Raw genomic sequence first — 13573 nt, 5'->3', positions numbered from 1 at the left:
ATAGATGAAACAGTCTATCTGTCCTTTGCAGAGAATGTGTCGCAAACACTTTCAGCGTGGGCCAGCATCCCTCCACAGAGCAGGATATACAACTACTGAAGAAAAGCAGCTGCTTTTCTGGTGTGGGTTTTTTTGGGTGTTTTTTGTTTTTTGGTTTTTTTCCCCTCCCTAAACCCTTCTGTATTGTCCATGATGGGCAAACAGGAATAAAGATGGACACAGAAACCCAGGCATGTGTAGCAGGAAGGGAGCTGCTGAAATAGTGTACAAATCAGCCTGTTTGACCCAAATCATTTAACAGCTAAGACAGGTAGAAAATGATGATTTATTGCAGAAATGGCCTTAAGCTCAAACATAGACAAATACACCAGAACAAAAGCTTCTGAGGCATTATTAAGAATCAGGACACAGAATTATTTTAATTAATGGGTGTCTTTAAAGTTAAATTAAGTGAATACTGCCAGAGTTGTGGGAAGGCCTGCATCTCCAGTGGATAAAGTAAAAAGGGATTGTACCAGTAAGCAAACACAGAAGGAGATAGTTTTAGGCAGAAATAGAGCAGCAGTGTCCAGTAACTGAGAAGAGGATAGGTCATAAGATAGGTCTTGGTTGTAACATCTTTTATCCCCCAATCAATGTATGACCTCATTCATTCCTGCTCTTACTGCATTGCCCAAGATGAAGAATTGCAGGTCAGAATATCTACTTGTTGAGTTCAGTCTCAGCAGAGGAGGACAGGGGTTGGAAGGACCTGTAAAGAGTCTGATGTGTGTCTAAAACAACTTTTCTGTTAGCAGGGCCCAAGGAGATTTTATCTCCTTTGCAAGCCCACAGGGAACAAACAAAGCATGGCTACTTGTAAGGCATGCAGGTGGCTGTGCACCCTCAGTACTTAGAACTTCGCATTAGAAGAAGGCGTAAAGCACAGATCCTTCAGCTCTACAAAAAAAGTAGCTCTAGCTTGTACAAATGGCTGGTAAAAGCCTGCTGAGACATGGACACCTTACACCCATCCGTTAGACGGCAGGAGTACTCACACGCTCGCCACTGTCTCAGTTTAGGAGCAGTAGGTGTTTTGGAACTGTGGTTATCTAATAAAATAAAGTAAGGTAGCAATGGTCAACATGTGTGCAAATGTGAGAGGTGTGAAACTGAATCTGTTCTTTACCTGCTGCTGGGAACAGCTGTGATAAGACCAGACCATGTCTGAAATGTGAAGTTAACAGTAAAGCACTTTGAATGGAAGCCAAACATTAGTGAGCCTCAGACCAAATAACCCCGGAAACTCAGCAGGCTGTGATTAAATACTATGGTCTGATGCTCTAAAAGTTAATTAAATACAGGAGTAAAGTGGGGCTTTCGTAAAGCTGTTTTTACGACCATTAGTTGCTATGCAGCTGAAAAGGGGATGAAATGCAAGGTTGGAAGTCACTAGCTGGGCAGGTTGCTCTCAGGCATAGTCTTCCCAGTGAAAATGCTGTGGGGCTCATTCTCCCCTTGTGCTCCACAAGGCACAAAAAGACCACACAAAACTCAGAAAGCCTAGTCTTGACCACTTTACATTTTTTACCACTATAAAAATCCACCAATTTTCATTGCATTAGCACTGATTTACACTAAAGCACAAGGGAGGGGAAGTAGTTTCAACAAGATAATTAGGAGTGACTTGTATCCAGCAGAGAATGAGTTGGAGCTAATAAGCCTTCAACTGAAAACTCTAACTTGATAATATTGCAACATGCAGAAGCTTCCTTATGTCAGTGGGAGAGAAGGGCCACAGTGTCCGCAGGATCAGACCTAGCACACTGCACCTCTGTAAGGGGAATGCTCAGGTGGCAGATAGCTGTCGGAATTGCTCTCTGCTCTTCCCCCAGAGCTCCTAGCCTGGGCACGTATTAGAAATGTTGTCATGCTCTGGTTATTATCAGGAACAGCTCCTCTGGTTTCTGTAATTTGCACTGAGGACCGCAGATGCCATCAACAGATCAGAGGGAGAGAGATTGTGAAGGTAATCTACAGCCCTCTTCCCCAAGTGAGTTGAGACCAGAATCAAGGCTTTTGTTTCAGAAACCAGAAACAGCAAAACTAATTTGTGGAGATGCTATTAATAGAACACAGGAAATTAAGCAAAGCTTTCATTACTCTAACCCATAGAAGGGATTGACTTGGCTGTAATACAGGTTAACTCTGCCTGTCTTCCCAAAGCTTCCCAGTAGCTCTGTTTGAGTTACACACTGGTAAGCAGTCCTTCCTCTGGTTTGTTGTCCCATTCCATATAGCCATCAGACCCTGATTTCTGGCCTGAAGGATAGTGTTAAGCATTCTTACAGATTTTATGATTAAGAGCAGGCACCACAGAGGGGAATAACCTTTAAATACATGTATTCATAATAAAAGGTGAATTGGTGAATGCTTAAGAGTGGGCACAGTTAGTGACAAATGTTAGAATGTTCCAGAGATTCACTTGATTATTAACTGGGAAATAATACAGTGTACATGAAATCACAGACAATAGGTTTCCTTCACTGTTAAAAATAAAAAGAAGCCTCTTTAAATTATATTGGGCTGAAAACAGGGTTCATAATAGAAACACTGATAGAGTCTTAATTATAGAAGCAGTTGCACAGGCTAAGGTTCTGGCCACCCAATTTAGGAATTAGAATGCAAGTATTTAAGAGGCTTAATAGGCCTGCTACTATTCAGCTGGAGATAGCAGCTGGCTTTGGGAGCACTGTAGTTAGGGATGCTGCAGAAAAAGGGTTCATAATGGAGGATAAATGAAGTAATTTCCAACCACTTCATTACATGATACTTACATGCATTGCCGGTCATTTTTGACCCAAGTGGTTAGCCTAAAATCTGGAGTTTTAGAAATTGATTACAGTAAGAGACTTGGGTGATAGTCAAGGATTTGCTGTAGCAACCCCTTTTATTTACCAAGGATGTGTTAAATCCTGTTTTCTTAAACATAATAAATCAAACATAGAATCCCTTCTGCACTATCTTGGGTGTCCAGTACTTTGTACAGTGATATGTACTATTTCATCTATAGGTCTATAAAGCACTTTAAAATGTTTTATCTTAAGTTAAGAAGTCAGCTACATTTTGCTTCTAGAGCCCTTATCTAGAGTTCAGAATGAAACATAAATGACCGACATCGATATACATAAACCAAAAAAAAAGCCTACTTCTGAGTTTCCCAACTCAGATTTTATGCTTTAAGATAAACCAGCAGAAAGACAGAAAAGTAAATGTGCACCTTGACTGTATTATCAAACTGCCAGGTTCTGCTGAGGGGTGTTTAGAACAGCTGTTGATGAAGACTCTCCTGGAAGAAAGCAGTACTGGAGAAAGGTTTATGCTAAAAAGACCTGTACTTAAAAATTGATCAGATATTAAATCCTTCAGTGTCCCATCCTGAATAGTGCTGCATTTATTGTACCTGCCACAAAGGTTGAAAACATGGGCCTTCTTGGCAGAAAGTTCAGACCTTTTCTATAGGCCTCACAGAGTTATTGCAAACACGCTGAACATTAAGAAAAGAAATTACACTTGGCTTGACAGACTTGACCAGGCAGAAATGCCAAATATAATTCTTGAGTATCAGGGATAAAAGAAATCCCTGTGATGGTTTCACACCCAATATTTCATTTCATAGCTTTGGCCTTCATAGATTTGGCTGTCAGCGTACAAGAGCAGTTCTAAAAGCCATAAGAAACAGGAACTGCCTATGTACCAAGGCACAATTACCAGAGAGCTGCCTGTCCCAGAAGCCCCGGCATTTTCTTCTGTATCCCTAAATACAGAAAGAACAGTGACCTTCTGAAACTGACCAGTCTATAAATGCTGTCCTGTGTTACAGATGTGCGATTATTTGGCTTCTGCCACATTGTCTTGCCTGTGACAGGTAAATACAGTGAGAGAAGAAATACAAAGATCCCTCTTCACACAAAGAAGGAATAAACCAAATGTTGTCATGGGGAATTTGAGATAAACAGGACAAATACTGCACTCAGACTCTGACACAGGGATGATCTGACCCCATAGGCTACACATGTTGTTCGCAATACTCCTCTTCCCTGCTCACAGAGCTCCAGCTCTCTGACAGTTCACAGCTCTCCTTCGAGCATTCATTAGTCACAGAAGGGCACATTCCTCCATCTTCTGGACAGCTACAAACTAAACACCATTAGCCTCTTTCCAGCCATGCTTGAAACAATACATTGCTAGCTCAGACAAAGCAATCTCCTTTAGCCTAAGGAAAGGATCTTTTTAGTCTTTGTTACATTCTGAGTTGTTTTCATCCCTGACATGTTCTATGAAAGCTTGCACAACTGTGTATTCTTAAGCTATTTTTAATCCCTCCTTCAGAAAAAAAAAAAACAACACAATGAACCAACATTCAACTCCCTTGTCTTTATCTTTTCTTGCCCTGAGAAGTCTTTTGTGATTTATTTTCTTCTGTCTCAAGAGCTGATAACTTCTTTTCCTTCAAGCCTCAAGGAGAAGGATTCTTTCATCTTTCACAACAAGGAAATATATTTTTTGAGCAAAAGAAGGATCTAGACTTTTGCTGTTATTTATTACATCATGGAGGCAGCAGGATGCCTCTGCTAGGACTTTGTGAACATACTTTATTTTGAGAATTAGATTTGGAAGTTTGAATACAATCAAACTGGTATATGCCCTTGCAGTGGCAATCCTGTGTTCTGGCAATTCCTCAGATAGCCATCTTAAAACTCTAGTAAGAACGCTACTTAATGGCATTATGCTGTAGATAGTGCTTGTTAAAGCCTGAGGACCTTTCTCTTAATGAGTTGTCACTGGGGGGGGAACAAACAAAATTGGTTCAGAAAAGAGAGAAAGCCTGGGATATAATCAGATCATAAAAGCCTAGCAGTGCGGTGTCATCCCAATGCAATACCCTACGTTTCTCCCCCAAAATCTGACCTTGTGTCCTCTCATATGAGCTACTAATGAGAGCAGCTAGGTGCTGGAGCTGAGGTGAATCCTTCCTTCACTGTCTGAGTGCGCTGGGCACCATTTCCAAAGAGGAAATGCTACAGGACTTCTTGGGTGAAGTAGCAAAACCAATGAGTTTTAGAAAGAGAAAACGTGTCAGAAGTCACTTTCACAGCTTCCTAGGTATGTTAAACTGAAATCCCTGGATAGACACCTATTTCATGTGGTTTTCCATTTCACTGCAGGCAGATGGAGCTCTCTGCTTTCTGCAGCGTCCCGAAGGCAGCAGCAGAGGATGTCACCCATGTGTTAAGCTTCAGAATCAAATGAGCAGTTTGTCATCTGAAATCACTGCACTGAAAGCCCAATGACACAGAACAATAACGCTTTTCTGTGCTGCTGACAAGAATGATTCAATGGTCCTCGCTAATGCCACCTACTCTAATGCTTTTCTCAGCAAGCACAAAGTTTGGGAGACCTGGTGTGCCCAGGTGGGTCCCACTGGGATGTGCTGAAATATGTTTTATTTATTTTGAGATGCGACTTGCAGGTGTCAATAAAAATCGACAGGACTGGTGATTTAGCATAATGTACCAGCTGGGAAAACCCAGCCAGTTTCTGGAGCTGCCCCTTTATTCCCGCTGTCACTGGCTCTCTTGCTGTTCTGGGCAGATCAGAGCGAGGGGGCTTGAGTCCTGCAAGGACCAGAGTACCTCTCACTGCAGGGACTAGCTTTTATGTTATAACACACTGTGAAGAATGTGGCACCATTCATAACAATCATTGAATCTTAACCATTAGACGGCTTCTTCCTTCCCACTTTACAAGGGGCAGCATTTTGCCATGTGTTAGAGAACTGAATGAACAAAGCATTAACTAGGACTTTCAAAGATGTTTCTGGAAGATGTTTTAGCTGTTTTCAGGAAGACAGACACCACCTACCAAGTGTATTTCTTTGAGCATCTTGTCTTGATATGCTGTCAGACCCAGTGAACTACGGGATGTTCCACATGGCTTTTAAATCCCATCACAAACTTGAATGTTGTCCTAAGCCCAGGCACTGCTAGAACAGGAATTTGGGCTGAGAAGCTGCTAAGAAAGATGTGGCAAAGCAACATCAAGGATAGAAAGAGTTAAATGGCTGAAGAAAATCGAGTACAGATGATCATTTGGGATTTTTTCCTATTTAAGTCAGCATGAAGGGGAAAAAATGCATTCACCATAAAGAGCCTAAGAAACAGAAGCACAGAGGAAATTGCTGCAGCCAGGAAACGAGCAGAGGAAAGGCAGTTTACCCGCTGGTTTTGATGGAAGTCACAGGACTGCTTAGAAAAGGAACAAAGAGTGCTGCAAGAGTCATAAATTGCAGACTAAGGCCCAGATCCAGCAGGAGCTGAAGGAGACACAGGCTTACAGTCACTGCCCTGCCTGGGAGCAATTCTCAGATGCGGGTCTTGATATGAGCTCTGTCCTCACCCAGATGCCCGCGTGCACCATTTTCTCTCCTGGCCTTCTCTCCAATTGCCCTCTCTCCATCTACTGCTTCTCTCAATGACTACTGAAAGCTCAGTGGGAGACACAAAATCCACCAACTGGGGGCTGTATGCAAACTTGAGAGTTGCATTTTTTTCATATTAAAATATCAAAGGTAGTGGGACTATTTCCATCACAAATCTCCATTTTGTATAAGCCATCTTTTTCTGTTAAAATATACAATGTAGGATTTGTGGAGGTTTTCTAGTTCATTTCAGTTTTACTTTGTTTTTTCCCCTTGTACCCTTCCTGGTAAAACTGGCTACCCCATTTGCTCAGGCTTTACAATGTCCCTCATGCAGACACAGCTGGGAAAATCAGAACTGGAAAGCAACAGTTTCAAAATCTAATCATTGCAATACGCAGCCAGAATACAAAGTTATACAGACATCTTGGAAAAGTGGTTCTGATTTGTTATAGTTGTTTGGTTTGGGGTGGTTTTTTTGTTTGTTTGTTTTTTTTTGTTGTTGTTGTTGTTGTTGGTTTGGTTTGGTTTGGTTTTTGGTTGATTGGTTGGGGTTTTTTATACACAACTCATTAACGTAACTATCATAATGAGAAACTGCAATATCAGAGCTTTTAAATAATTATTGTAATATGGGTGGCAGTTTAGAAAATCCCACTCAGTTCAAAAAAATACAGGTTAGTTTCTAGTTCCCTTAAAAAGTTATTATTTGTGAAGTGTTTAGTGCAGTGTTAGCAAAGCTGTTGAAACAGAACAAAACCCAACAACTTTAAAAACAGCAACACAGTTTTAAAGGACTGCCTTAGTCAATACCAGTCATTCATGAAGTAGTCCATCAGTCACAGAGGACCCCATCTTCCTACCTCTTTATTATTTTCTCTATTCTTAGGGAAACTCCTGAGTCAGTATAAAAGTTTTCTAATGGTTAACACCCATCAAAAATGTTAAGATAATTGCAGGGAACAGTTTTATTTCTCCACTGTAAATGCGCAATATAATCCTTTATCACCTGTGAGATATTTCCAGCATATTTAATATTATACTTGTTCAGGTCAAATAAATATAAATCATTGAAAGAGCTAAATCTTGAAGTTTGACTCTTCTGTTTTCTGGTAAGGGGATGGAGATATTTAATTTTGGCCCCACCCTTTCTACTGTGTCTCTGCTTGTTTGCCTGGGTTTTTTGTTGTAGTTGTTTTTGATTTTTGTAGATTTCTATTTACGACTTTACTAACCAGCTCTCCTTCCCAACCTCAAGTGGAATAATCTCCTCCCACTTCCACGTATGTGCTAAGGCTTCTCCATCACATACAAAAGGAAAATAGGAGACACCAGAGATCAGATTCATTCTTATTTGTCATCCTTGGAGATATTCAAAAGCAATCTGGACATGGTCCTGGGCAACCTGCTCTGCATGACCCCGTTTGAGTAGGGGGTTTGGACAAGATAACTAGTTCGCTCACAGAGGAAGTACAGTGCCCACCATCCTTATACCATTATGTATGTACAGCTGTACCACAGCAGCAAAGTTTGGCAGGTTAAAGTTGTTGGATGTTCAGCCATGAAATATGAACCTGCAGTGGTAGCTGGAAACCCAGATGCAAACTGATAAAAGGGATGCAGAGCATCTCCTGTGGTCACCCTGGCCTCATTCTTCCCTGGACCAGTCTATTTATTGTACTATAGCCATCTTCCTCGTGGAACTAGAGCAGTACATCTGGTTCTAGTCCATTAAATTTGGCCCTAATTTTCCTTTGTGTAATTTCACTAAAATTCAATAGGATTACATCAGGGTGAAGTCACTACTTTTTTTTTTTTTTAATGTTACGTTCTAAACTACCTCCTTATTTATGCTGTTGGGTGTTCATCCGTCAGAGAGCCATCAACAGATTACAACCTGACTGCATAAATTAAGAATGCAATTTGTTGATGATTTCCTGTTTTGGTGGTGGTGGTGGTGGGTTTTTTTAAATAGAAATCCCACTAAATCCCAGGAATTAGTCAACTGCAAAACAATTGCAACCATTACTGAACCAGTTAAAAGCAATTAAACAGCTGCACCTTCTAAAACGTTACTGAGTTCAGAGACCTACAAATAATACAGACTCATAATACTAGTACTATTATTATGTGGCTTATAGAGCATGGATAACTATGAATTACATGATAAAGATTTTCAATTTATAAGATAGTTTAAAAATTATTTGTGGTGTGCAGTGTATAACAAAAGAAAGCAAAACCAAATGATGGCTAAAATCTTTCTAACATTTTATATATTTTGATATGTTTATATTTTAGATCTATTATTTTATATTGTTTACTTCTTATACAATAACTAATCAAGATATTAGGTTTGACAGAGACATATATGTATATGTACACACACAGAGTCCTCCATAAGAAGATTCTGTATAACTTGCTATATAAAAGTTTTTTAAATAGCAATTGATTTTTTTTTTTAAGTGAAAGTATGAGTGTGGTTTGCTTTGGTGGACAAGAATCTCCCAGATCTCATCTCCCATGCACAACTAGGCATAAAAGCCTGATTTTATTGTGTAATAGGGAAATGGGCCTCCATTTTTCTAAATCCTTGGTATTCCTTGCATAACTGCTGAACAGCTGCCCAGATTGTTGCATCTACGTTTCAGAGAGCACATCAAACTCAAAGCAAGTAGAGATAGAATAATCTGTTAGCTCACATTACTTGGTTCTACAAGTCATTGCAACAGTTTTCTATACAGTATATTTTCCACTGTTTTGCTTTGCCCTTTCCATTTCAAACGATTTTAGTAATGAAACTTGCATTATTTAGCCTAGGAAACTAACACATAATTTGATAGCCATTCACACCATTAGAAAATTAACTTGATTTACAATGACTAAACATAAGTAAACAAAGTGGGTAGAAGGAAGCTTTCCCTCCCTAGACAATTCTTCTTTACACCCTTTGCTGAGTGATGTAGATGGTATAAAGTGCTTCTAGTGCCTATGGACGTAATGAAAGAATATTACTGCTAGAAAAATCTTGTTCATTTAAAATTATATAAATAAGCAGTCAGTGACAGGTAGATATTCACATACATTTCAATATAAAAGTATTCCTACAAAACAACACACTGTAAACCGGTATCTATTTCAAACTATATGCAATGAGTGTCACTCAGTGTCGATTCTGTTATCAAATTATTTCTCCGCTTCTTCTGATGTTTTACCACTTTGTAAATTATTCAGCTTGAACTGTGTTATATATTTGCTTTTTGCCTGCTAGGCAATTTTACTGTTTTGAAATTGGCCCTGTGTGACTCTCTGGTGTACCACCATGGATCATTTTATCTCTCTTCCCCCTTTCATTTGCACTTGAGAACACCACCAAAGTCAGGGTGTCTGATTTAGTTTTGTTTTCTTGTTTTAGGACAACCTCCCAATCTAGTCTTCCATTCAAAGATAGATGTGAAAGACTGGCTTGGTAGCCTAGCAGAGAAGCTTTTCCTGTACACTCTCTCTTATACACACATATTTGAAAGGATCTGTTGATCCATTCATTGGAAGGATGAGCAATATACAATACTGGGAAGATGGAGACACAAAGCATTAAGTACTTCTAAAATTTTATGGCTATCCTGTAAGTGAAGAATAATTTGTTATTGTAAGCCTAGAGATGTACACTTGTATATGAATTATGCTCATTTAGAAACTGTCTAGGTAGGTAGACTGATGAATTAGTAGTTCACTGCATAAACCTCAAGCTGAGGACATGCTCCCAAGTAAGGGTCATTTGTTTGTTGAAGCTCTTTTAATTAATTGTTTTTGCTAAAAGGTGAGAGGGGAAGAGGTGTTCATGTTGTAAATTCAAGTCATGTACACTTTTCTGAGTATCCAACCGAGTCTCTATGGTATAATCCAGTGATTTCAATTCCTTTTTTTGACCACTTTGTCAGTTTAATGGAAACAGCTCTGGACTCAGCTACGGAGTAAATGAAAGAGTCTTCAAATTCCCCTGAGAACCTCCATTCCACCCCTGGACCGCTTCCAGTACACCAGTAATTGTACAATTATAGCAGCATTATATATAGAAAATCAACATGAGTTCTGAAGTTGTTCAACAATAGCTAAGCATAATTATTTACATTACAGTCACAGAATTTCTGGAAGAAAAAAACCCCCAACACCTAAGATTAGGCTTTTGGGGAAGGCAAATTGTAGCAATTACTGGCTTAGTAGCTCTTTTTAAAGTAATGTTGATTCAAAAGGAAGAAATTTTGTTGGCTTTTCTTTCAACTGCAACGCTAGCTCTAGTGCTGCAATTGGTCTGTGTGTACTCAAGAAAGCAGAGGGAGCTGTCTGATGGCAATTACAATGCTCGCTGCTAGGGAGCCCAGTCACAAATTAGTAATCTGTGACTTCTCATCATATCTTACAAAAAGACAGGCCTCATATCCTTGCGAAGACAAAAGAGTGTGCATTGCATTATACTGTACGATAGAGCTGGTAATTAATTTGTACCTACAGAACAATTACATTTCACTAGGACTGAGTGAAAACAGTAAAAACTACTCACTAATATGGGGTATGTAGGGCAGGGAAGCTAAGACTGGTACTTTTGTAGTGGGAAAAAAACCCAAACCTCTTCTTGAAAAATATGTAGAATAATTGAAGGGCCATGATGATGCAAAACAATATAAAGTAATATAATAACCATGAAACATAACATAATCAGGTACAAGTAGTATACTTTTTAAAAGTGTGACTGAGATAAGTGAATGCACCAAATTATTGCAGCAGCATACCTATCAGCAAATTAAAACAATGAATTATTAAAAGTCATAGTCACAATGAATTAGTAATAGTTTTTTCCACAAACAGAAAATCCTGCTGTAATCAAAACAGCTATGGTTCTTTGGTTCAGTACTGTCAAACCCATCATGTGGAGATCTCACCCCATTGTCCAGTGAAGCCGCGCTCCCTGAGATAAGAGCCGTGCTAGTGCATTTAGTGATTGCCAGTGCTGCACGTGTGGCAGAAGAGTGAATTAGCCAAGAGACCATCAGTAAGGGCCTTTTCTTCCAAGGATGCTCATAGCCAGACAATGCAACAAGGAACCATAAAAAAAAGTAGTGGAAATAAAGAGTTCATCACATACAATCGAGTGGTCAGTCTGGCCCTATGCCCACAAGCACAAATGTCAGTCTTAACTTGCAGGCAGCCTTCCTGAAAGTAAAGAAAAAGGCTTAATTGTGATTAATGGCCTTTTTTTCTGTGGCTCATAGAAATACCTAATTAATAAGGCAATATGTTGAGCAATTAACATAATTTATAATACGTGCAATCTTTAAAGACATAAAAAGCACTGACCAACATGACAATCAGTGAAAAATGTCTTATGTCTTTCTCACTTTGCTTTTTAGAGACACTTTTATCTGTCCAGTTTTCAATTTTATTTTTTTTTTTTTTTAAGTCCAATATGCGCCAATGTCACACCAAGCCGATAAGGCTTCAAATCAGTTTACATTGTGGTCACAGATGTTAGGCTTCTGTAAATCTAAGTTAAAGTAATTGTACTTACATTTGTTGATTTTGCTTGTGGTGACATTTTTCTAGGCTTTCTTGAAACATTAAAAATTTTTCTCCATTTCCTACCTGCAATGATCTTACGTATTTTTGCTCACACTGTCATGGCACAACACCTTTACACAGGAAACAAGGCCAAAAATCCTCACACAGTAATTCCTGCGTCAAACCAACTGTTCTCAAATGAACTAGACTGGTATCCTGTTAAAAGGTATATAATATAAGGATTTCACATGATAGAGATTTAGTCATTCATATATATACACAACATACACACATACTTTCAAAGGTAAGGGAAAATAATTTACTATTTCCTTCATGATATACTTGTTTAGTGTTATAATTCAAGAATCTTTGCACATATACTTAAAACTCCTACACAAAACAGTCAACATCATGCAAGACTTCATTTTTTTTCTGATACACACAAGTATGTACATGCATGCGTCCTTGTGTTTTACATCAAGAAATATACACTCCCAAATACACATATAAAGTGTATTTATCCAGCCTGAAATAATTATATCAGATGCTGAACAGATTACCTAATAGCAGCAATAAATCAAGGTGTGCAATGTTTTATCTTCAAATTTTTCTGTTATCATTACTAAACAATCCTCCACTTTTTCTCAATAGATAGATCTATTGAAACAGAACTAGAATTTTTTTCTTTATTCACCAGGTCTACTTAAAACTTCTGCTTGCATCATATATTTTATTCTAAACATAATTTTACTTCTGCTTTGTCCAGAAGTCTGATTCTTCCAAATGCTCTAATGAAACAGAAATCCTTCCATGTCATTCAAGCCATCCTTCCTTTTACCTTTGCTTTGTCAATGCTTGCATCTTCGCATTTCCTCTTCACTAGCTTAGTTGCAGTTGTTGAGTGAGTACTACTCCTGGTTCATGCGTCATCACCCTAAGCATAACTGTCACAATTTGCAAATTCCAGAACACTAAAGAAGAAATTCAGGCAGATATAATTCTGTTGACTGCAGTGAGCTGTAACTAACTACAAACAGTCTCATTTTGGTCCTAACTTTTTATTAAACAGTCCATATGTAAGCTGAACATTCTTTAATACTCACACCTGATACAATCATCTACCATAATTTTTAGTGATTTACATTATGGTATTTGCATGCTGCACTAATGGACTTAATAAGCTTCTTTGCAGCATGTGTTTTCCTCATGCCTAATTTGCTCATAAAACTCTTTAACTTGGAAAGAAAATTTTTTTAAGAAAACTCATCATACTTGAAGGATGCTTATCCTACCCTAAAGCAATCAAAATAAAATTTGTTACATACTGTTAAAATCAATGACAGTTCTATGGATAATGCATACAGAATTAATCAGAATGTGTCTATATCTTGAAAAAATATTTTTATACTTGTATGAATTCAGAATGTACTCTTATTTTTCCATATATTTTGTATACAAAAAAAAGAATTAAGATTATTTTGACTCCCATAATAGAATGGCAGGTTACCCCAGACATGGTCTAAAAGTAAAAAAATTTAATCACCTTTTTCATGTTATAAA

Source organism: Athene noctua, chromosome 7 (assembly GCF_965140245.1).
Source record: "Athene noctua chromosome 7, bAthNoc1.hap1.1, whole genome shotgun sequence".
NCBI classification, from domain to species: domain Eukaryota; kingdom Metazoa; phylum Chordata; class Aves; order Strigiformes; family Strigidae; genus Athene; species Athene noctua.
Note: the sequence above shows the minus strand (reverse complement) of the source record.